This window comes from Staurois parvus, unplaced genomic scaffold (assembly GCF_062004578.1).
Source record: "Staurois parvus isolate SC_StPar_1 unplaced genomic scaffold, SC_StPar_1.0 ptg000479l, whole genome shotgun sequence".
NCBI classification, from domain to species: Eukaryota; Metazoa; Chordata; class Amphibia; order Anura; family Ranidae; genus Staurois; species Staurois parvus.
Window position 1 is genome coordinate 1228510 of NW_028318275.1, and position 26359 is coordinate 1254868.

The following is a 26359-nucleotide window of genomic DNA, read 5'->3' on the forward strand; positions in this document are numbered from 1 at the left end:
GCGCCAAGGGGTTAAAGTGACACAAAACAATATCCTTATTTTCCAAAAATAGTCCATGCACATCCATTACTATGGTCCTGTAATCTATTTGCCATAAAATAGTGTCCTACTGTGTTTCTCTGCCTCCTCATATCATCCTCTGTAATCTGAACATCTCAATTTCCAAATCACTTCTGTTTGTAATGAACAGTGTTCGTTTGTTGCGGTCATGTGCACAGCTATATGCATACTAAATATACCATAGTCCCTAATCCATTTTGGGAGCAAGCAAGAGATGCGCGCTGTTTCTGCTTGTCTGGTGGCCCTCTTGTCACAGCTTTCTGGACTTCGTATATGCTTTGCAGCTTCTCCTCTGCTGTTTGCTTTGTTTCTAAATATCCCATAGTACCTTGCTGCCTCCAAGCAGTAATTTCTGTACTGGCTCTGCCTCCTCCTCTCAGCACCTCTAGTTCAGAAGGCAGCCTCTGTGGAATGTGTGACACAGCAGTGCCCACTCACAGGGTATAGTGAATACATGTCATAGGATTTAAAGAAGTAACTGTGGGGATCTTCACAAAGGTTAGAAATAATTGAAATTCAGTGGTGAAGTAAATGTGATTTTAAATTGACTAGAAATACACTTTAAGCATTTTACATGTATTTTTTTATCCTTTAAGATGAAAATCATTGTCATTTCTTTTTTTCTTTTTGCTCTGTTGTACCCTTAGATCCAAGCTTTTATCAAAACAGCAGGAAATATTTCTTCAGCTTGGTACTTTGTGGGCATGAGTGACTTCATGGTACATGTCAGGGCCAGATAAATACCAATAGCAGGCAGCCAGTTGGTCTTCAAAACAAAAAAATATATAATTTAAAATCCTTAACTGCGTCTAAATGAAACTGTTTGCCTCCTGAATTATGGATCAGTTTGTTCAACACTGATCTAAACTATTGTGATGTGTATATTTTCTTGAAAATGTAACTCTAGGATTACAGTGGAAGTTTTATTGGGTGTAGTGTTGGATGCCTTGAAATCCACAAATTTAAACCAGATCCTCCACTTATGCTGCTTGGCTTAATGTGACTTTGCATGCCATCCCTTTATTTTTTTATTTTTTTCTGTACTTTCAATTTCACCCTAAAATTGTCATCTTGTTCGTTTTAGTGCCCTTCCTCCTTTTTCCCCAAGCACTGTGTATTCAAAAACTTGTCATTCCTTCCTTATAAGTAACAGCAAAACCTTTTTTCTCTGTGCATGTTTTTTGTTAAAGCCTACCTCTGCCCAAAAGAAGTACCCCCTCCAACTCCCCTGATCACTGGAATCTAAGAAAAAAAATATTTAAATGTCTTTCCTAAAGCCTCAGTCACTTTACATAATTAGTCTGGCTGAAAAAACACAAAGTCCATCCAGTTCAACCAAAAAAAAAAAGTTATAATCCTATACCCACAGTTGACCCAGAGGAAGGCAAAAAAACCCCATCCAATTTGCACCTGCAGGGGAAAAAATTTCCTTCCTGATCCCCCGAGAGTCAATCGGATATTCCCTGGATCAACTTTATCTATAAATGTTAGTAACCAGTTATATTCTGTGTATCCAAGAAAGAATCCAGGCCTTTTTTAAAACAATCCACTGAGCTGGCCAGAACCAACTCTTGAGGGAGTCTATTCCACATGTTCACAGCTCTTACTGTGAAGAAACCTTTCCATATTTGGAGATTACATTTCTTTTCCTCCAGAAGTAAAGAGTGCCCCCTTGTCCTCTGTGATGACCTCCCAGGTGAATAACTCTACACTAAGTTCACTATATGAACCACTGATGTATTACATGTTGATCATATCCCCCCTTAATCACTTCTCAAGAGAGAATAAATTCAGTTCCTCTAATCCTTCCTCATAGCTGAGCTCTTCCATGTCTCTTATCAATTTGGTTTCCCTTCTCTGTACTTTTCTCCAGTTCCCCAATGTTCTTTTTGTGAGTTGGTGCCCACAATTGAACTGCATATTCCAGATGAGGTATAATGATTTGTACAGGGGTAAAATGATCTCTCTGGAGTCTATAGCGCTCAATATCTTAATACAAGAGAGGGTTTTGCTTGCTTTACAAACCACAGCTTGCCATTGCATGCCATTTATTATCCTTATGATCTACCAGAACTCCCAGATCCTTCTCCACCATTGATTCCCCAAGTTTTACTCCCCCTAGTATGTATGATGCATGCATATTCTTAGACCCCAAGTGCAGAACCTTACATTTTATCAACATTAAACCTCATTTGCCACATAGTTGCCCAATTAAACAATGCATTGAGGTCGGTTTGTAAGTTGGAGACATCCTGTAAGGACGTTATTCCACTGCACAGCTTGGTGTCATCTGCAAAGACTGAAATGGTATTTTTTATCCCAGACACTATATCGTTTATAAATATATTAAAAAGTAAGGATCCCAACACTCAACTTTGGGGTACACCACTAACAAGCCTAGACCATTCAGAGTATGAATCATTAACCACTACTCTCTGAATACGATCTTTTAGCCAATTTTCTATCCGCTTACATACTGAGTTTTCCAAGCCTGTAGACTTTATCTTACACATTAGCCGTGTATGGGAACTGTGTCAAAAGGTTTTGCTCACCTACTAAGAAAAAGAAATCATATTTGTTTGACAACTTCTGTCTTTTATGAATCCATGCTGTCTGTTACTTAAAATATTTTTTGTCCAACAAGAACTCATCTATGTGGTCTTTTTTATTAAACTCTCCAGTATCTTCCCAACTATAGATGGTAAACTAACAGGTCTATAATTACTTGGTAAAGATTTTGACCCCTTTTTAAATATAGGCACCACATTGTCCTTATGCCAATCCAGTGGTACTATGCCATTCATTAAAGAGTTCCTAAAAATTAGAAACAATGGCTTTGAAATAACAGAGCTCAATTCTGTAAGGACAGGTAGGAGTATGCCATCCGGTCCATGTGCTTTATTCATCTTTATTGTCTAAATATTTCTGGATCATATTAATTGTCAGCCAATGTGGATCATCTGAAGATGTGTCAATACCATGCCCATTATGGCCAAGAGCTCTCCCATGGTCCGTTGTATTCACAGAACTGAAGAAGGTATTTAATAAATTTTGCCTTCTTTGTCCCCAGTCACCCACTGTAGATTATTTTGTAAAGGGCCTACATGCGCAAACCTGACCTTTTTTGACTATTAATATATTTGAATAATTTTTGGGGTTTTGTCCTGCTATCTTTTGCAAACTGTTGTACGTTTAAAATTTTTGCTGCCTTGTTGCATATTCTCTTATATTCTTTGTAATGTTTAAATGATGATAGCGTTCCTTAATTTTTATGTTTTGATAAAAGCAATTTTCTTATTTAAAGCTTTTTTTTTTTTTTTACTTTGGCCGTAATCCACATAGGTTTTATTTTTAGCCTTTTAAACTTGTTGCCCATGGGAATATATTTTGCAGTGTGTTAACATACAGTCTTTTTGAGAACTCCCATTTCTGTGTTGTGTTCATCAATGCCAATATTCCCTCCCAGTCTTCGTTTTGGGAGAGCAGTTCTCCGCCTTGGAAAATTAGATCTCTTGAAGTTGTGTTTTTATTTTTCCCTTTTTTATGTGCTTGATGTTTACAGTGAACTATAAATGAAATCATATTTTGCTCACTGCTACCCAGATGTTCTTTTATGTGGAGACTCATAATAAGCTTTGCATGGTTTGAGATTACCAGGTTCAGCAAAGCATCATTCCTAGTTGGGGCCTCTATGAACTGTACCATAAAACTGTCCTGTAGTAGGTTTATACATTTTTGCCCTTTAACTGTTCCTGCAGTACTATTACTCAAGTCAATTTCTGGGTAGTTAAAATCCCCCCAATATTATCACTGTCCCAGCCCTTGCAACCCTTTCAATCTGTGCAAGGAGCTGAGTCTCCATCTCCTCATTAACACTGGGAGGCCTATAACAAACTCCAGTGATTACCTTTTGTAGTAACCCCCCCCCCCCCCGTGTGCAGTTCCATCCGTAATGCTTCCGCCTCATCACACTCTCCATCAACTAGGTCCTCTTTCACACTCACTCTGAGATCACTTCTCACATTGAGACAGACACCACCACCTTTCCTTTTCACCCTGTTTCTCCGAAGGAGAACATAGCCAGGAATATTAATGGCTCAGTCATGTGAAGAATGAAGCCAAGATTCAGCAATACCAATTAAATTATCGTTCACTTCATGCACCAAAGCATCCAACTCGCCTATTTTGCTTGGCAGACTTCTGTCATCGGTGAACAAACACTTTCATCTATTGACACCTTGCGCTCACGTATTTTGCATATTTTTTATTTTCATACAAATGGTACCAATTCCAGTGGTTGTTTTGTAACATGGGAACCTTCTTATCTGCCATAGCCCTCCCCCCATCTTTCCCCATTCCACCCACCAATAAGGACTTACCCCCTCTTCCTCAGCACAGCAGACCCCCTTCCATTTAGGTGCAAACCATCTCTAGCAAATAGGTTGCACCCCAATGAAAAGGCGTTTACATTCAGGTGTTGAGTCCTCTCCTCTTTTTACATCTGACGGGGTCTTCTTTGAGTGTCTACACCACTGTCTGCTTGATGTGGACACTTATTGGTGGCGGAGATGTTTCCAGTGATTCGCTAACTGGCATGAGAACTAAACTGGAGCCATGGGAACTAGTGCTCATGAAGATAAAAAATGGCCAAAATTATCTGGTACCATGGCAGGAAATTGGCATTACAGGGGAAGGAAACTGAAAGGGAATATTGACAGAAAATACCACCTGAGAAAGATATTTAATGAACATTGCACAGTTCAATTTAGATTTTTGAGAGTTCAGATTTCATGGTTCTTATGGTGGTATTCGCAGTGATCAGTCTGTGGTGGGTCTAGCTTTAGCTTGTAGTAAATTGACATTTAATCAGGTAAGATTTTTTTTTTATCTTCCCTACTTTGCCATCTTAAACCTTCATATGTAATTGCTGTAGGTCTAAGCACCATATCTGTTCTTGACATGTTTTATCGCAAGATTATGGTCAGATTTATAAATGGTGTTTTGAAGGCTTAATACCCTACAAGCTCAGGTCATTAATTCTGAGTTAGTACTACATTGCAGTATGTGCTATATGAATGTGGCGTCCTGCTAACCTGGCTGATACCCTTTTGGGAGCTATCCAAAAAATAAAAAGAACTTAAGTACTTTCTTTTTGGTTTTACGTTTCAAGACCCAATTGTGAGAACTATAGCAGTTGTTCTTCAGTCCATCTACAGTAGCCGGAAGAAAAGAATCATACACTACTGGTTCCATTACAGACGTTGTTAATTCAATATGAAAGGCATGAATTAGTTAACTCTTTTCAAGCTGACCAAAGTGTGAGTGACCAAAAAAGGTCCTCTTTCCATAATTAAAGCATAATTGTGCTAAGAGTGATGCTGTCCAGGTGTTTTGTATTTGGTCTGGATGGGTCTCTTTGTCAGAGTACACGAGCTAGTGATCTTTGTTCTTTTGCTGGTTTGTGCTGCACCTGCAATTAAACTTCATCTGCAGTGACCATTCTAAACACATACAAAGCTTCTATATTACTTAATATTGTCAGTGTATTTTCTTGATCTTTGTACAGTGTTCAGGCGATTCTTGAATAGATGGGCATATCTGTACTCTCTTGCTGTTCTTTGCAGTTTAATTTTGCTTCCCCCTGTGCCCCTTTTCATTGACACTTTTTTGTAAGAAGGTGATAATGCTTCTCTTAAGAGCTTTAAAATTAATTTGCAGAAATGTCCTTTGCACCATGCAAATTGTAATTCTGATATATTTTTAAATTTGATATAGTATTGAATGTTTGAAATGCACTCGGCTGGCTTGTAACAAGAAGACTGATATGAGATGAGAAATTGTGTGTCATCCAGCATTAGGCATATATCTCCAAAAAAAATTTACTTCATATCCGTACCCTCCCTGAATATTTGCCGGCTAGTGGCTGGTCAGCTCCTAAATAAAAGACCATTTCTTGAACTGTTTTTAACAATATTTATGCCCATGTATGCCCTAGACTGTATGTTTAATTACATGTTTGACTAAAATAACTTGTTTTTCTACAGAACTGCTTGGCGTCTTTGTCCTATAAGAAGATTCATCTGTGTTCCCAGAAATCTCATTTCAAGTTAGCTGCAGGACTTAATCCTTATTCTAACTTACTTTGCTTTCATTTTTGTGAGTCAGAGAATAGTTCCATAATGTCCAAGTTTTCTCATTCATCCATAAGCAGAGATCTTCCTGATCAACACAGACGCGACACATCCAGAATGGGCCTTCTCTCGAGTAATAAGCCTTTATCATCTGGCTTTGGTCGATTAAGCCAAATCTCTGATCGCTTTACCAGCATGATGGACCGAGGTCCGACCTCTACAATGGGCCCACAAGGATCCCGTGGCATACTCCCCTCTGGTTGTTCTTCTCAAAACCTGCCATCCATTTTTAGCCTTAATAGTAGAGGTCCACTACCTTTATCATCTCAACCGTCCAGAGAACCTGATCAGGCCAGTAAAATGTTGGCCAGCTTTGGTCTTTCCTCTAGTGACTTGGATAACCTAAGTTGCTACCCAGAGAAGAAGATCACTTATGAGAACTTGCCTCAGATTATTGAGCAGATTAAAAGGAGGAGGGCAGAAGACCAAGCCCTGCTAAGCTACAGAGACAGATTCTGTCATGATACTCCAAGACCTTCATGCAATGACTGGGATGGCCTCAGGCCCTTCAGAAATCGCCCATCTAGTCTCAATCCTGTGGTTGACTATGATCATGGGGACCGCTCTCAAAAACGTGCTTATCTAGAGAGACTGGATATGGATGAACGGTTAAGAGATCGAGAGAGGCTTAGGCCTGACTGCTTATCAGGACCCCCTTTTCGTAAGCTTGAGAGTGATTATGATCGCTTGAGTTACATTCAAGCACAAGAAAAATCTATGTTTGAAAAGTCAAGAGGAATGCCATCCAGTAGAAATATTGATGATTTCCATGGACGTGTGCCTAAAGAGTACCCACATCTTTGTTCTCTGTGTGATGATATACCTTGTAATTCTATTATGGTAAGTTAACCCCATCTGATCCCTAAGTTCTGAAGTCACTATACATTTTAGTTTTGGTGTTGTGTTGGAGGGTAAGACTTTCACTTAGCTTTGTTCCACAAAAAAACTTACATAGTCTACTATCTCCACTGCATCAAAATTTTGATTCCAAACAATGTTTTCTTCTGAACTTGAGCAAATACTTGTGACATATGTCATAACTAGTTCCTAGTTCTTTTAGGGGTTTTAGGGTAAAAGTTGTGGACAGTAATCTGCTGGCTCTCGATGCTTAACTAAAGGGTTATTCCGACTTAATGCTGAACGCCCAACACAAAAACATACAAATACAGTAAGCTCTTGCACAGATGTTGAATGTTACATTGAATTACTAGACAGATCTGGAAGAAGTACACAAAGCACACCAAAGATTCAAGTAAAATTGTATACACCTTGTCTTTAGACCATGTTTGCTTATCCTGGAGTTCAGCTTTCAACACCTGTCTTGAGCCAAATACTGAAGAGGCCTTTGCATTATGCCATTCATGTACTTGTATTATTATTATACAAGATTTATGTAGCGCCAAAAGTTGACACAGCACTTTACAATATAAGGGCAGACCGTAAAATTACAATACAAATTAATACAGGAGGATTCAGAGGGCCCTGCTCATTAGAGCTTACAATCTAAGAAGGAGGGTTGAGAGATGCAAAAGGTAACAACTGTTGGGATGGGCTTACGGAAAAAAAATACTCATAGAGTTGTTAGGTGGGTACAGGATAGGCTTCTCTGAAGAGATGAGTTTTCAGGGATTGTCTAAAAGTAGACAGAGATGGAGATAGACACATTGGGGCAGGGAGTTCCACAGGATGGGAACGGCTCTGGAGAAATCCTGGAGGCGAGCATGGGAGGAGGTGACATGGGAGCAAGAGAGCGGGAGTACTTGTACTTATATAAGCTCAAGATTCCTCCTTGGGTACAACATTTGGTTGAGCTGATCTTGCTGTCCTTAAGCTAATATAGCTTACATGTACGTACATTTTTCAACCAGTTTCTGCTCTTCCATATTGGACTGAACAAACTGTGGTTCAGATGTATCCCTTTTTTCTTGTTCCTTCTTTTGTTGCTTCCAGAGATGGGGTAAGCTCATCCAACCGTGAACTTTTCGATTTATGTCTGTCTTGGCAAGTCCCCTTTACACCCTGCCTATAAAAGTCGGTTTATCATTCTATGAAACTTGTATTCTCCTATTCATAAATGCTGTATTTGAAACTTGTATTCTCCTATTCATAAATGCTGTATTTGAAACTTCCAAAACCAGAAAGTAAGTTGACCATTATACTTTATCTGTTGTTTCTTCCATTCTTCTAAATCAATTCAAGGCTTGACAAGTAGCATGGTTATACAAAAGGAACTTTATAAATGGAACTAAACCTCTAAAAGCCAAGCATCTACATTTAAGTAATATGTTCATATTTAGAAGGATTTAGGATTTTCTTTCATGACTCATTTTGTTGAAGTTTTTGACTGTTTGCGAGAAGGATAACCATGTCTAAACCATCTGTCTGTCCTTGTTTGGGTGTCCTACAGTGCCTTGAAAAAGTATACATACCCCTTCTAATTTTCCACATTTTGTAAATGTATTTTATTGGGATTTTATGTGATAGACCAACACAAAGTGGCACATAATTGTGATCTCCACCAGCACAGATAGAGCACCTAACAATACACATGACACAATCCAAAAAGGAACATGCACACAATCAACACTTTTTAGTTGAAGAGGCTGCGAGTGTTCATTCACCCGCAGCCCCATTAGACAAGAGGCCATCAAAACCTGTCAATCACTGGAAAAAGAAGTGTACTAGAAGAGGAAGAAGAGGGGGAAAGAGGCACCAAAAGATGGAGAAGATAACATCATCCATTTCCACTATTAAGATCTATAACTTGTTACATTCAACATTCTCTGACACCAAATTAGAATTACAAAGAAAAGGCCTCAACTTTGTCCCCCAACAATCCACCCAACCTCTTTGAATTATTTGTTGATTTGAACAAATGTATCCGTTATTTGACCATTAAAAGAGAAAGCTAGCTCTACCATTGACGATCACTGTTTAAATTCTCCGATTTGAGCCCCTTGAAGCTTCAATGTTAGAAATATTGGAAAATTTATATTCAGAGGGACTACTACTTGATGGTGATCTAGAGGATCAATTATTAATAGAGACCCAGAGTGCTTCCCAGGTAGATGTGGTACACACCAAGTTCAATTCCACCCCTACCTTCTATCCACATTGGGTAAAGGGTAATCATATTCCCGCATTCTACGAAATGGTATTCAGAGAATTCAAAAGAATGTGTAATAACCCTTCTAAGTACAGTAATTTGCAGCAAGACCATCTGTAGTGATTATACAAGCTGACAAAGGCATTGGTCTTGTTATACAAGATTGTGAGGTTTATATTGCTGAAGCCCTTAGATTACTGAGTGATCGTCATACTTATGAGATTTTACCCATCAATCCCATTGTTCAGTATCAACAAAAACCTAAACTGCTGATAAAGCCCTTCTAGAAGAGGTTCTCACCAAAGAAGAATATAATTTCCAGTGTAGCAAACACCCAGCTACCCCTTTTTTTTTTCTACCATATCCCAAAAATACACAAAACGAAAACCCCCTGAGTAGGCCTATAATAGCAGGCAGAGCAAGCAATCTAGGCTGCTATATAGAATATTTTCTAAAAGCTATTGTGGTAAACCTTCCATCATATGTCAGACTCGAGCCACATGCTTGATATCTTGTCTAACTATACATGGCAACAGATGGCTGTCATTAGATGGTGTGTCCTTATATACTTCCAGCATGAATTTGGCCTTAGAGCCATACAATATTTTTTAGCTAAAGAAGTACAGTTCCATCACACGCAAGCTCAGTTTCTGTACTCCCAGTATTGAATTTGCTTTAAGATATAATAATTTTTCCTTTTTAGATACACACTGGCGACAAATACAGGGCACGGCAATAAGTGCCAGATTTGCCCCTAGTTGTGCAAATCTCTTCATGGGATACTGGGAAAATCATTGCATCTGGGCTAATAATCCATTTGGTGAAAATCTAATTCTGTACTCTAGATATATAGACGACAATTCTACTAATTTGGAATGGTACAGACTCTCAGTTGCAAGGGTTCTTAAACCATTGTTGCAAGAATCCATATGGAATTGCCTTTACCCACGTATTAGAGAATCATCTGGTTTTTCTAGATCTTGAACTAAGGTCTGATAAAGAGGGCATCATTTGCTCCAGAACTCACTTTAAATGCACCGCTGGGAATTGCTATCTACATGTGAACAGCAATCATCATCCGCAGTGGATAAGAAATGTACCCTATGGACAATTTTGCAGATTAAAACGCACTTTGAAACAAGATTATATTGAACAGAGCTCCATCCTCACAAGTAAATTCAAAGAGGCTATAAGGACACCCACATTAAATCAGCTTATAACAAATATTTACATCTATATAAAGAGAATCCCTTAAGCTCTACCAATTCCAGTGACCTTAGTGGTTCCAGCAAGTTTGGCAATTCCAATACCAACAATAAATTGCAAGTGCGTTTCTGTACTAGGTTCAACAGCAGATCTTGGGAGATAAAACACATTCTCTCCAAAAGCTGGGGCATCCTCAAAAATGACCCAGCGTTTGGAGATTCTCTCCCAGATAAGCCCAATCTCATTTTCAGAAAACCACAAGAGTTAAGAAACATAGTAGCCCAGAGTAAACTGAGCAAGTCGGAGGGTTTCCTAAGCAATAACTTTGGTACATGGTTGTCTCTTTTTGATCAAAAAGGAAGTTATAGATGTGGTGTAGAAAACTGTGTCTTCAAAAAAGAGGTGTTTATTGAAAACAAAACACACAGATTGATACAAGACAGAATAAAATTTCAAACGGGTTGAACATAGGTCATGTGGCAAAACATATATCATACAGAAGAGCATGAAATCCAAAGCAGAAATGAACAAATTGGATGAGTAAAACCACGACAAGGTTGTGCCTGCAATATTCCAGTGTGCTTGTCAAACGAATAGAGCAAGAAGGCACCAGGCATTCTACAGTAATGTCTCAAAGTATGGTGCTATGGAGGAAAGGAAGGTGCGTACAATATCTAAGCAGAAGTCCAAACTACAGGTTTGAGATAGTGGAGGTGGCGGAGAGCGTATATGGGAGTAGATAGTCATGGAAATCGCTAATGGGAAAGGAGATAAGATGTTGACATCATGCCTAATGCTCTGCGGAATAATTATCTGGAGCTTGTACAAGCATAAGAGAGGAGAAAAAAAAGAGGAAGGAGAGAAGCGCGAAGGAAAGAAAGAGAAAGAAAAGGGGAAGAGAAGAAAAAAAAAAAAAAAGGGGGGGGGGGAGGGAAACATATGGGTAGAAGGGAGTGAGGGAGGGGGTGACTGCAAAAAATTATTGGATCATCAATACGGGTCATATCAGGTGCGGTAGAAGTCTAAATTAACATTAGTTGCAAATAAATGTGGGATGTACACGAAGGAGGAGGAGTATGTTGACCACCATCGGGTCAAATACAACTGAGTTACAACAGTAGGGAACCTAAGTCAAGTCAAACAGGTTGGTCCATAAGAGACTGATATGCAGGGGTGGTCAGGAAATGAGTCCAACAGGCCCAAGTGTGGGAAAATTTCGTAGGGGTATCAAGTGCAGTCGCAATCAGTTCTTCCATAACTGCCGTTTTACCCACTCGGGTGAGCCAATCGCGTATAGAAGGAGGGCGTGTGGAACCCCACAGAACAGGGATGCAGAGTCTGGCTGCATTGATCATGTGCATAGCTAAGGATTTGAAATACTGCCCCCCGGGAAGGGAAGAGTGATGAAGGAGGAATTGAGCCGGAGAGAAATCCACAGGCAAGGTAGTTACAGACACCACTAGCCTGTGTACTTCTTGCCAAAACGGTTGCAGAACAGAGCAAGACCACCAGATGTGAAGGAATGATCCATCTGAGGTCCCACATCTCCAACAACTGTTGGGGAAAGCGGGGTTGAACCGATGAATTTTCCAAGGGGTTCGGTACCATCTCGAGGCTATTTTGTAGCCATTTTCCTGAGTCGAGACGTTGAGGGAGCATTTATGAGAATGCTTAAATACCCGGTCCCAGTCTAAGTCCAATAGGTTAGTTTCAAGATCTCTATTCCACGCTCGACATGATGGGAGGGAGTCATAAGTCCGATTCTCCAGTAGGAGGGGATAGATCTCCGAGATCAGGTGCTTTCGTGGTTCAGCTTTAGCGCAGATAGTTTCAAAAGGGGTAAGAGAACGGCCCCAGTCGAACGGGGGTTTCTGTGAAAGCAGATAGTGTCTAATCTGAAAATATACCCAAAAAGGGAAATCGCGGACACCTAGACTTTCAGTCAGTTCTCTGAGTGTTTTCACCTTGCCTTTGTGGAGAAAATGTTTCACCAAGATCTGTTTATGCGGCCAAAATTTCAGTAAGAAGTCCTTGTGCATTCCTGGAGGGAAAGCAGGATTGAGACGAATAGAGGTTAACGGGTTGGGTGTTTCGGAGATGGATGCAAATTTACAAGCCAAGCGAAAAGTTTTTAAGGTAGGCCCCACTAAAGGGTGAGTGAGAAGGGTATGAGGCGTGTGCTGCGGCAGAAGCCAAGGAATCGATGCCAGGGGTAAGGGTGAGCACGCATCTTCTATATATATCCAGTCCTTGGAGGCAGTGTGAACGTGCCAATCAACTACCCGGGAAAGGTGACATGCCCAGTAGTAGCGGTGAAGGTCAGGGAAGCCAATTCCACCTCTAAGCTTAGGAAGGGTCATTTGGGAGAAAGCAATGCGCGGACGCTTATGATGCCAAAGGAATGATGAGCAAAGTCTTTTGCACGATATAAAAAAGACAAGGGGTAAATGAATTGGCAATGTTTGGAAGAGATATAGAAGGCGAGGAAGTATATTCATTTTGATTATTGCTGCCCTTCCAAACCAAGAGAAGGAGGGACGATGCCATTTATTAAGGTCTTCCTGCAGAGAGCGCAGAGCGGGAAGGAAATTTTTCACATAGAGGTCGTCCAGATTACGGGTAAGCTGAATACCGAGATAGGTTAAGGATTCCTTTTCCCAATGGAATGGGAATTGGAGCTCACAGGAGGAGACAAGCTCAGCAGGCAGGGTAATGTTAAGGGCAGCCGACTTGGAGAAGTTAATTTTAAAATTCGATAAGAATCTGAAGAGGGCAAAATCCTTCAGTAGGTTGGGCAAGGTGATGTGAGGATCAGCAAGAAATAGGAGAATATCGTCTGCGTAGGCTGCGAGCTTGTAGTCTTTGTCCGCTACCCTAATCCCCTTGATATCGGAATTCGAGCGAATTTTCCGTAGCAAAGGTTCAAGGGAGAGGACAAACAGGAGCGGAGAGAGGGGGCATCCTTGCCGTGTGCCATTCCTTAGATGAAAGGAATTCGATAAATGACCGTTCACCCTCACTCGAGCTGTCGGATCGGAGTATAGGGCCATTATGAAGTTAAGCATCTTCTCACCTAAACCCAGTGCTACTAGAGATGCCTTCAAGAAGTCCCACGCAATCCTATCGAAGGCCTTTTCTGCATCCAGGGAGAGAAAAAAACCAGGAGAGTTAGACTTATGGAGCCAATGATTAAGGTTAAGGGCCTTAATGGTATTGTCCCTTGCTTCTGTCCCAGGGACAAAACCCACTTGGTCTAGGTCAATCAGGGAGGGGAGCAGGGGAAGAAGACGATTAGCGATGATCTTCGCAAATAACTTGATGTCCACATTCAGCAAGGAAATGGGTCTGTAATTAGAGACCTGTGTGGTATCTTTCCCACTCTTAGGGATAACTGTGATGTGAGCCTCCAAAAGGCGGTTTTGCGATCGGGAAGGATGAGAGAGAGTATTGAAAGCCAAAAGAAATGGGACACTCAGGATATCCAGGAAAGATTTATAGTAAGCTACTGTAAAACCATCAGGGCCCGGACTCTTACCCAGTTTCATCTGTTTTGTCGCGGACTGAAGCTCAGTTAGGGTCAGGTCCCCTTCCATAGCCTGAACCAGATCTTCGGAGAGGGCCGCAGGACCGTAAAGGCGAAGGAATTCGGAGATCAAGGAGGTTCTGGACCTGTCTGTATGTATAGGGGGACGTTCCGGAGAAAGATTGTATAAATCTCTATAGAAGCGTTCAAAGTGGGAGGCAATATCGGGGTCAGATGTAGCCTCGGTGCCATCAGAGCCCCTGATTTTATGTACCGTCATGCTGGCTCGTTTCTCACGAAGCGCTCTAGCTAGAAATTTCCCGCTCTTATTTGCGAATTCGTAGTACAGTTTTTGAGAAAGAATGTATTTTTTCCTAACAACCTTACCCAATTCCGTAAGAAGTTGTGAGCGAGTATTCGTAAGGTCTGCAAGGGTCGACGCAGCCAGAGTCCGCTTATGTGCTCTCTCCAAGGAGTGAATCCTGTCTGTGAGGAGTCTCAGGCGCTCCTGCTTGGCTCTCTTACGTCTCGACGCAGTAGCCATGAGGATACCCCGTATAACACACTTATGAGCTTCCCACTGCGTGAGGGGAGAGGTGTCCGATGAGCTATTCAAAGAGAAATATTCAATCAACTTAGAGCGGATCTCTTGTTCAATAGCAGCGTCCGCTAGAAGGGAAGCATCCAGACGCCAATATGTTGAGCGTGAGTGAGCAGTGGGGAACCGGAGAGACATAGTGATGGGATGGTGATCTGAGAGAGTCATCGGTTCTATGGTAGCAGCATGGAGGAATGGAAGATCTGATTGCGACAGAAAAAAGTAGTCTATCCTAGAGTATTTGTTGTGTGGCGGAGAGAAAAAAGTGTAGTCTTTGACGGTAGGGTTGAGGATACGCCAGGAGTCGTGTAGTTGCAAGAGCTGAAGTTGTATGCGTATTTGCTTCAGAGCCTTGTAAGGCAAAAAAGAACATCCCGAAGAGGAATCTATCAGGGGGCTCAAAGGTACATTCAAATCACCTCCCAATATCAGCATCCCTGATTGAAAAGCAGCTAAAGTGGAGGTAAGTGAACGCATAAAAGGGACCTGTTTAATATTGGGCGCATATACGTTAGCAAGTGTGATTGGTCTGTTGGCAAAGACTCCCTTTATAAGCAAATATCTACCTTCGGGGTCCGCCAGGGAATCTGCTATTTGGAACGGAAGGTGCCTGGCGAACAATATGGCCACCCCCTTTGATTTAGCTAGAGGGTTAGTGGCATGGAGGACCGTAGGAAAGTGGAAATTATATAACTTGGGAATGGAGTCTTGTCGAAAGTGCGTCTCTTGCAGAAAGACCACATCTGCTTTCTGTTTATGTAAATAGGAGAGAAGCATGGAACGTTTTTCCGGTGTGTTCAATCCCTTTACATTTAGTGAGAGGATTTTCAAAGACAAATGACCCGCCATTGAGGTGGAAGAGAGCATGATTGCTATCTAGTGTCGTCTAAGTCAGATGTAACGGTGTACTACGGATCAGGAGGGGGGGGGAAGGAGGAGGGGAGAAGGGGAAAAAAAAAAAAAAAAAAAAAAGGGGGGGGGGGGGAAGTAGAAGGAGAAAGAAAAAGAAAACAGACGTATGAGAACAAGAAAAGGAAAAAGAGGAAAGTAGGTAATAGACGGCTTGGGGAACAGACCCGCTGTTCCACGTGAGAAAAAAAAAAAAAAAAAAAAGGGAAAGGAAGTTCAGGAAGAAAAAGAGAGAAGCGCGAGAAAAAAAAAGGGGAGAGAGACCAGAAAAGATATAATAATCGTAGCCGAATAGAGGAATCAGTATAAGCTCACTGAGCTCACTGTGTGGGGGTCAAAGTCGACGTAGAACTAGGAAGTGAACCATTGCCGGCCGGCATCCCTCTGTGAGCAATGATGTAGAGGGAAAAAGGAAGGATGCGGGGTACGAAGGGTGCAAATAGTGTCGGGAGTCCTATAGATTAAATAACCAGAAAATGACCACCTGTCCTCTGCGGGGAAAGAAATGTAACGTAACGCTCAAAGGGTGAGAACTGGGAGAAGGGGCATAGGCGCAATATGACTGGGGGGGTCGCAAAACGAGGAGCAACAGTACACTATGTGTAGAAAAAGTGCGCGGACGCTTACAAACCAGGATAGCCTATACTAGTGTGAGATCAAGACCGGTTAGGGACTCAGCAATATGAGTAGAGTAGTGAGGGGCCCTCACAAATATTACAGGCAAACCGTATCATAAGGCGTAAGGAAAATTAGACATCAACAGCAAAACATGTGAAATCGTGTCATAACAGGCTTAACACACAGAAACCCCTAAGCAACCACCGGTGAACGACTAAGCTTCTTAGGATCAAAACCAGGCATGCAAGCTTATAATCTGAAATGAGCTAGCTGATATGCATATATATATATACACATATACATACATGTACACATACACCTACAAGAACATATAAAAAAAAAAAAAAAAAAAAAAAAAAAAAAAAAAAAAAACCCACACACCCATAGAACAAAATGACCTCTGAATCCTCCGAGTAGCAGGGGGGGCGGGCATCACCTCTCCCAGTTCAGCATAGTAAAGGGGACGAGGAGGCGAAAGGGGGATGTGTACGAGGGTAATCGAGGGCGTGATAGTCCTCAGGTTAACCTCGTCAGTCAAAGTAGTAGGTAAGGACAACCCGGAGAGAAAAAAGGAGGACTCAAATCCGGGTGAACTATCTAGTGGCAGAGGGAGGCGATGCTCATCCACACAGCCAAACTCCATGTACAGTAATTGCCGCTACCAACCCCTATAACGCTACTGCCCATCCCAGCATACAGTAACCATATCCCCTCAAACCGCCCCCCAAGAGAGAAATTAGGTCACTGACACAATCCCACAAAGAGAATACATTACAGATCAGGCAGAGGCGTCATCCGAAGGACCAAGATGTGCCGGGCAGTCCAAGGTGTAGGGGGAGCGAACAGCGTAATACTGAGCAGTCTCTTGCAGGCCGCAGGACATCTTCAGGGACGTAAGATTGAAGCTCATTTAATACCATAAGGACGGAGCTGAAGGATGGAAGTCTTCCAGAATGCAGACGGATGGTCAGAGGGCCCAGGAGGCTGTGAAGAGGCGCAGGTCAAGAAACAGCGGGGGGCGGAGAGACTGCCAAAGGAAGCTGAGTGTGTTTGAGCGATGACCTGGATGGATCCAAAAAAAAAACTGTTCCCCAATGTGGGGGGTGAAACCGGTTTGCATACGGTCAATGTCCGTTCCCATATCATGTAGGGAGAAGTGAGGAGGCCCTTTAAGTGTATACAGGGCCATAACTGTATGTAAGTTCTGTAGAGCAGAGGATGTCATCCTGGTGGAGAAGAGGTATGTGTCGCAAAGTGTAAGTTCAACAGGCATTGATCAGTGCACAAAGAGGTAACTGGAACTTTCGTGGCAAAACTGTAAGAAAGCGTTCGTGGAATTGGCAAAATATAGAAACCTGGCGAAAACATGCGCCGGAAAGGTATTGCTGTGTGTGGATTCCGGACTATTAGATTTCGCGCCGCGGCTTCCTATGTGCAGGAGAGGCCGTCGGGCTGAGGATGGCTGTTGCGCCCCCTGTGGGGAGTCTCGGAGGAGTCGTCGGAGGCATCCGACCTCTACGGTTAGATTGAGCATGCCAATCCATAGCACTGTCCACCGATCCCGGGCCCTGAACTGGTGGCAATCTTATGGAGCTGTACCAGTCAGGTAGGTCAATCAAAGGTATGTCCAGGGAGGAACAAAACAATGGCAATTCTTCAGGGGATCTCAGGTTGCATGATTGTCCGTTAGCTTGTACAGAGAGGCAGAACGGGAACCTCCATCTATAAGTGATGTTACGTGATCGGAGCATGTCCAGAAGGGGACGTAATGCACGGCGTTGTTGTAGGGTAATGCTGGATAAGTCTTGAAACAGTTGTAAGTCTGCGCCTTCATATGAAAGATGCCTTCAGCCTCTAGCACATCTGAGGATATCCTCTTTGAGCGGGAAACTTACAAGGCAACAAATGACATCCCTGGGTGGGTCTGCGTCTCCCCTCCTAGGGCGGGTCGCTCTGTGTACACGTTCGATGTCAATTGGGGTTGCTGGCGGGCGACCAAGGAGGTCATTAAATATGGCCATTACCGCATTGGGGATATCGTTAGTTTCCACTGATTCTGGGAGACCACGTATTCTAATGTTATGTCTGCGGCCACGGTTGTCTAGATCCTCAACATGTCTGCAAAGTTCTCTGATAGTAGAAGTGTGCCTCACTGATTTTTGGTGTATGTCTAAAATGGCAGATTTGTTTTGCCTGGAGGTGGATTCCACCTGCTCCATGCGTGAGCCCATGGCCCTTATATCCTCCCTTAAATCTCCTAGGGCATTAGTGAGCGTGGCAGACAGGGTGGCCTTGATGTCTGCTGCCACTGCATGAAGATCCCTTAAGGACAGGGATTGGGATGCAGGATGGATGTCATGGTGTGGCACTGTGTCCGGAGCAGCCGACAAGGCAGAGCAGGAGGGAGCTGTTACATCAGTGGCAGCAGAGGGAGGGGGCGAGGGGGATGCAGAGGGAGAAGGAGATGACTGCGGCCTTTCCCTCTGCTGCTGGGAGCGGAAGAGCTCCTGTATATGCCGCCCCTGCATTCCCTGGCTCCGTGGGGATCGTGATCGGGCACCGGCTGATGTCCGGTCCGACTTCCCCATAGTGAGACAGCACTCACTCACCCCGCTCCTCCGTAAGGCGGTGTAGAGGGATCCGGCCGGCGGGAGCTCTCACTCTAAGCGGCCATCATCCAGCCGCGGCAGACCACGCCCCCCGAAAACTGTGTCTTATGTGGCATCGTAAACTAGAAATAATGGGCACTGACGGTAGAAAATGCTGCATCAAACCGTTTATTAATTGTGGTACATCATTTTGTGATCTATGGACTGCTCTGCCCATGCGGCCTATTTTATGTAGGCCTGACTTCAAGTCCACTAAGTGTTTGCATTAGCGAACACAAGAGCAGCATCAATAATGGAAAAGATAAATATTCAGTTCCACACCACTTCAAGGAAGTACATCGGGAAAATCATTTTGGGATTAAGGTATTTGGCAATTAAGCCATTCCAAAGGATCTAGACAATGGGAGAGGACACCAAAGGCTTTGCACGAGAGATAGCTATTGAATCTTTATGTTGGACAGTTTAACCCCCAATGGGTTGAATGGTGATTTAGAAATTCATACATTAGTATAAAACATTGATGCATGTCTATGGAGGGTATCGCCTTAAGAGTAGGAGTTCTTTTCCCATTCATTCAACACTGTCTAACAGAGTTTATAATTTCACTACATCCTAAAATACCTTTGTATTATTCCAACATTGCAATATATGCATTGGTTTCATATGCATTCTATTCACCGCACTGTGCTGACTGATTCGAATATGCTTTTATTATTGCCTATTTTATATCTTCATATATTAATTTATAGATTTATTATTATTTTCAAATCCTTATATTACTCTATTCATTTTATTATATTCTGTAATTATCCATTTATATCCAAGTTTTTCATTACGTCTGTATGGGTCCATTACCCATATACATGACACAAGTGTTCCATAAATCTCATCACACACACTTTTAAAATTTCGAGTCTATACCTACTACCCAGGCACGAACCTTACTCCCCACCAGTTGCCCCACCCAACCTTGCCCAGCTCCGCCTCCAACCACGCCCCCTTAAAGCTTAAAAGTAGAAAACATACATGTGTGCATATTCTGGCAGTCTGTAATAATTACAGACTGTCAGGATATGCACACCGTGTATGTTTTCTAATATTAAGTCATGCATTGTTGTGCTGCAGCTCAACCTCACTGAGTCTTTTTCATTTCTTTTTATCAGAAAATTAATTTGTTGCAGTCGTAGAGGTGGTGGGGTCGGCATGCTCTTGTCACCACTGACCACCTTCCAGGTCCTCCCAAACCCCCCCCTCTCTAACATTCTCCTTCTTTGAGGCCCACTGCATCCGACTCTTCTCTCCCACCCCTCCTGAGGATTGCAGTAATCTATCGGCCTCCTGGACCCGTATCCCGCTTCCTTGACGACTTTTCCGCCTGGCTTCCCCTTTCCTCTCCTCTGAGCTACCCACCATAATCCTTGGAGACTTCAATATCCCTATCAATGTCAACAGCCCAGCTCTATCCCAACTCCTCCACTTAACCTCTTCTTTTGCACTTACACAATGCACACAGTCCTCCACCCACACCGATGAGAACACCCTGGACCTCGTTTTCTCCCATCTCTGCACCCTCCACAACCTCACAAACACCCCTTTCCCTCTCTCTGACCACAACCTCATTACGTTCTCCGTCTCCCCGCCCTATAACGCCTCCTCCCCAAACGTCAAACCGTCACCAGCCGTAACCTCTGCAACCTGAACCCGCCCCCTCTCCACTCTGCAGCTGACCGTCTCTTCCTCCCTCCACGCCGCCAAACAAGCCTACTTCCTAACCCTCATCAACACCCTCTCCACCTGTCCTCGCCGGCTCTTCTCCACTTTCAACTCCCTACTCTCCCCCCCCACCCCCCTCCCACTATAACCCCATCAACTCTCCCCTCCTTTGACCTCGCAACCCCCCTACCCCCCACCACACCTAACGTCCCGCATACTATAACCTCCCCAACACTCTGCTCCTTCAGCCTTGCTACCACTGAGGTCACTAAGGTCTTCTCAGAAGCCCCCCTCACCACTTGCCCCCTTGACCCTGTCCCCACACAACTCCTCCGGTCACCCTCCTCCTCCATCCTACGCTCTCTCACCCACATCTTCAATCTCTCCCTCTCTACTGGCGCATTCCCCTCCCCCCCAAAGCACACACACATCACCCCCATACTCCGTAAACCCTCCCTGGACCCCACCGACCTGAACAACCTTAGACCCATCTCCCTGCTGCCATTTACTTCCAAGCTCCTTGAGCGCTTAGTCTACAATCGCCTAAGCGCCCACCTCACTGACAACCTCCTCAATCCACTACAGTCTGGCTTCCGTCCCCTACACTCCACCGAAACCGCCCTACTCAAAATCACTAATGACCTGCTAACCGCCAAAGCTAATGGCCACTACTCAGTCCCCTTACTCCTTGACCTTTCCGCGGCCTTCGACACAGTCGACCACCCACTCCTCAATAAACTACACTCCCTCGGCATCAGAGACTCTGCTCTCTCCTGGCTCTCCTCCTATCTATCCCAACGTTCCTTCAGCGTTACCTATAACGGTACCACCCCCCCTCTCTCCCCCTCTCTGTTGGGGTCCCCCAAGGCTCTGTCCTCGGGCCCCTTCTCTTCTCCTCTCCATTTTCACCTCCTCCTGGCAAACTGATACACTCCCACGGCTTCAACTATCACCTCTACGCCGGTCACACGCAAATTTACCTCTCCACCCCTCGCCTCACCCCTTCAGTCTCCGCCCGTATCACCCACCTACTGAACGACATATCAGACTGGATGTCGCTAAAGTTCCTCAAATTGAACCTTTCCAAAACTGAGCTCCTGATTTTCCCCCCAGCCCGTGCCCCCAACCCCACTCTCTCCATCACGATCAGTCCCACCCCGCAAGCCAAAGTCCTAGGTATCACTCTAGACTCAGACCTGTCCTTCCAACCCCATGTCCAAGCATTGGAAAACTCATGCAGGCTCCACCTCCGCAACATCTCCAAAATACGTTCGTTCCTAACCCCAAACACTACTAAACAACTCATTCACTCCCTTATTATCTCACGTCTGGACTACTGCAACTCCCTTCTCACTGGCCTACCGCATTGCAGACTATCCCCGCTTCAGTCTATCCTGAACTCAGCGGCCAGACTCATCCACCTTACCAACCGCTCCGCTTCTGCTACCCCCCTCTGTCATTCACTCCACTGGCTCCCGATTGCCCAACGCATTAAATTCAAACTACTAACACAGACATACAAAGCTATTCATAATGCTGCCCCAAACTACCTCACCGACCTGATACCCAAATACCACCCTACTCGTAATCTTTGCTCCTCACAAGACCTACTTTCTAGCTCCCTGGTCTCCACCTCCCACTCCTGACTGCAGGACTTCCCCCATCCTCTGGAACTCACTACCCTAATCCATCAGACTGTCACCTACCCTCCTCACCTTTTAGGCGCACCCTGAAAACCCATCTCTTCAGGGAAGCCTACCCCGCCCTCACCTAACAGCTGATCTCCTCCTACCACTCCATCCCCCACAGCCACTTCCTCCTGTACCACTATCCCCTCCCTCCTAGATTGTAAGCTCGAAAGAGCAGGGCCCTTGAACCCCTCGTGTTTTGTTTTGTTACTGTATTGTCTCATGTTCTGTCCCCCACTATAATGTACAGCGCTGAGCAAACCTTTTAGCGCTAAATAAATACTGTATAATAATTGTTTTATACCTGTGTACACACTTTTTTTGCCTTTCAAAGTCCCAGGGGGATATTTCCATAGTTGTTGTCTGTTTCAATATTTGGGATGTTGGCATTGGGGCATTGTACCCAATTTCCTAGTCTTTGTAAGCTCACCAGGCCAGACACAGACAACAGTAAAATACATAGGTTCTAACCCTTTCTCTCTCTATACAAAACTTAAAACAATTGAGTAGTGCTCCACTCTAACTGTGACAATGAATAACGACCTGTAGTGTGCATGCAAGCAGCTCACCTTAAGTTGGCCATACACAAGTCATTTTCTCCCAAGGTGGGTTAGAACGTGTCTCGTGTCCTCCAAGTCGGTGGAGAGCGGGCCTCGTGTCTCCCAAGTCGGTGGAGAGCGGGCCTCGTGTCTCCCAAGTCGGTGGAGAGCGGGCCTCGTGTCTCCCAAGTCGGTGGAGAGCTGGCCTCGTGTCTCCCAAGTCGGTGGAGAGCTGGCCTCGTGGCTCCCAAGTCGGTGGAGAGCTGGCCTCGTGTCTCCCAAGTCGGTGGAGAGCTGGCCTCGTGTCCCCCAAGGCGGTGGAGAGCGGGCCTCTCCTCGTGTCCCACGTGGCAGCGAAGAAGAAACCGGAAGTTGGCTTCACAGGACCTGGGGATCGCATTGCAAGCCACCCGTTCCATCTGTGCTCGCCACAAAGGGATTTCCCCTTTGGCGAGTGGAAATTTCAATCCCTGTGTGTGTGTGTGTGTGTGTGTGTGTGTGTGTATATATATATGTATGTGTGTATATACGTATGTATATGTGTGTGTGTATGTATAGAGATATACACACACACACGCAAAAAGGTAGTCGGCCACCAATTGTGCAAGTTCTCCCACTTAAAAAGATGAGAGAGGCCTGTAATTGGCATCATAGGTAGACCTCAACTATGAGAGACAAAATGAGAAAAAAAATCCAGACAATCACATTGGCTGATTTGGAAAGAATTTATTTACAAATTATGCTGGAAAATAACTATTTGGTCACCTACAAACAAGCAAGATTTCTGGCTCTCACAGACCTCTACCTTCTTTAAGAGGCTCCTCTGTCCTGCACTCATTACCTGTATCAATGGCACCTGTTTGAACTTGTTATCAGTATAAAAGACACCTGTCCACAACCTCAAACAGTCACACTCCAAACTCCACTATAGTGAAGACCAAAGAGCTGTTGGACACCAAAAACAAAATTGTAGACCTGCACCAGGCTGGGAAGACTGAATCTGCAATAGGCAAGCAGCTTGGTGTGAACAAATCAACTGTGGGAGCAATAATTAGAAAATGGAAGACATACAAGACCACTGATAATCTCCCTCGATCTGGGGCTCCACGCAAGATCTCACCCCGTGGGGTTAAAATGATCACAAGAACGGTGAGCAAAAATCCCAGGACCACACGGGGGGACCTAGTAAATGACCTGCAGAGAGCTGGGACCAACGTAACAAAGGCTACCATCAGTAACACACTACGACACCAGGGACTCAGATCCTGCAGTGCCAGACGTGTCCCCCTGCTTAAGCCAGTACATGTCCGGGCCCTTCTGAAGTTTGTTAGAGAGCATTTGGATGATCCAGAAGAGGATTGGGAGAATGTCATATGGTCAGATGAAACCAAAATAGAACTGTTTGGTAGAAACACAACTCGTCGTGTTTGGAGGAGAGAGAATGCTGAGTTGTATCCAAAGAACACCATACCTACTGTGAAGCATGGGGGTGGCAACATCATGCTTTGGGGCTGTTTCTCCGCAAAGGGACCAGGACGACTGATCCATGTACAGGACAGAATGAATGGGGCCATGTATCGTGAGATTTTGAGTGCAAACCTCCTTCCATCAGCAAGGGCATTGAAGATGAAATGTGGCTGGGTCTTCCAACATGACAATGATCCCAAACATACCGCCCGGGCAACGAAGGAGTGGCTTCGTATGAAGCATTTCAAGGTCCTGGAGTGGCCTAGCCAGTCTCCAGATCTCAACCTCATAGAAAACCTTTGGACGGAGTTGAAAGTCTGTGTTTCCCAGCAACAGCCCCAAAACATCACTGCTCTAGAGGAGATCTGCATGGAGAAATGGGCCAACATACCAGCAACAGTGTGTGCCAACCTTGTGAAGACTTACAGGAAACGTTTGACCTCTGTCATTGCCAACAAAGGATATATAACAAAGTATTGAGATGAACTTTTGATATTGACCAAATACTTATTTTCCACCCTAATTTGCAAATAAATTCTTTCCAAATCAGCGTGTGATGTGATTGTCTGTCTGGATTTTTTTTCTCATTTTGTCTCTCATAGTTGAGGTCTACCTATGATGCCAATTACAGGCGCCTCTCATCTTTTTAAGTGGGAGAACTTGCACAATTGGGGGCTGACTAAATACTTTTTTGCCCCACTGTGTATGTGTGTGTGTGTGTGTGTGTGTGTGTGTATGTGTATGTGTATGTATGTATGTATATATATATATATATATATATATATATATATATATATATATATATATATATATATATATATATGTGAGTATATAAGGTCCCACAGCCATGAAGTCCAAGGAATTGTCTGTAGACCTCCGAGACAGGATTGTATCAAGGCACAGATCTGGGGAAAGGTACAGAAAAATTTCTGCAGCATTGAAGGTCCCAATGAGCACAGTGGCCTCCATCATCTGTAAATGGAAGAAGTCTGGAACCACCAGGAATCTTTCTAGAGCGGGCCGCCTGGCCAAAATGAGCATTTAAAGGAGAAGGGCCTTAGCCAGGGAGGTAACCAAGCACACGATTGTCACTCTGAAAAAGCTCCAGTGTTGAAGAACAACCATCTCTGCAGCACTCCACCAATCAGGCCTGTATGGTAGAGTGGCCAGACAGAAGCCATTCCTCTGTAAAAGGTAAATGGCAGCTCGCCTGGAGTTTGCCAAAAAGCACCTAAGGAACTCTCAGACCATGAGAAACAAAACTCTCTGGTCTAATGAAACAAAGATTGAACTCTTTAGCCTGAAAGCCAAGCGTCTTGTCTGGGGGAAACCAGGCACCGCTCACCACCTGGCCAATACCATCCCTACAGTGAAGCATGGTGGTGGCAGCATCATGTTGTGTGGCTGTTTTTCAGCATCAGGAACTGGGAGACTAGTCAGGATCGAAGGAAAGATGAATGCAGCAATGTACAGAGACATCCTTGATGAAAACCTGTTCCAGAGCGCTCTGGACCTTAGACTGGGGCGACGAGTCATCTTTCAACAGGACACTGACCCTAAGCACACAGCCCACTTAACAAATTGAGTGGCTACGGGCCGACTCTGAGTGTCCTGGAGTGGCCCAGCCAGAGCCTAGACTTGAACCCGATTCAGAGAGATCTGAAAATGGCTGTGCACCGATGCTCCCCATCCAACCTGATGGCGCTTGAGAGGTACTGCAAAGAAGAATAGGAGAAATTGCCCAAAAATAGGTGTGCCAAGCTTGTAGCATCATACTCAATGACTTGAGGCTGTAATTTGTTGCTAAAGGGGCTTCAACAAAGTATTGAGCAATGGCTGAGAATACTTATGTACATGTGTGGTTTTTTTTTTTTCGTTTTTTATTTTTAATAAATTGCAAAGATTTAAAAACAAACTTCTTTCACGTTGTCATTATGGAGTATTGTTCGTAAAATGTTGAGGGAAAAAAATGGGACCAAGCCCAACCCCTGAAAAACAACCCAACATAATTCCCCCTCCATCAAACCTTACAGTTGACACAGTGCAGTCAGACAACTACCGTTCTCCTGGCAACTGACAAACCCAGACACGTCGGACTGCCAGACAGAGAAGCGTGATTTGTCTCTCCAGAG

General features: G+C 43.9%; 1 pseudogene across 1 annotated transcript in view; it reads left to right on the forward strand.

Moving 5' to 3' along the window:
- The first annotated feature begins 6239 nt into the window (after positions 1–6239).
- Positions 6240–26359, forward strand: part of LOC149452327 (matrin-3-like) — a 106228-nt pseudogene continuing 86108 nt past the window's right edge. Inside the window, exon 1 of the transcript XR_016314891.1 lies at positions 6240–7091. The product of XR_016314891.1 is annotated as a matrin-3-like (transcript). The remainder of the gene's footprint in view (positions 7092–26359) is intronic.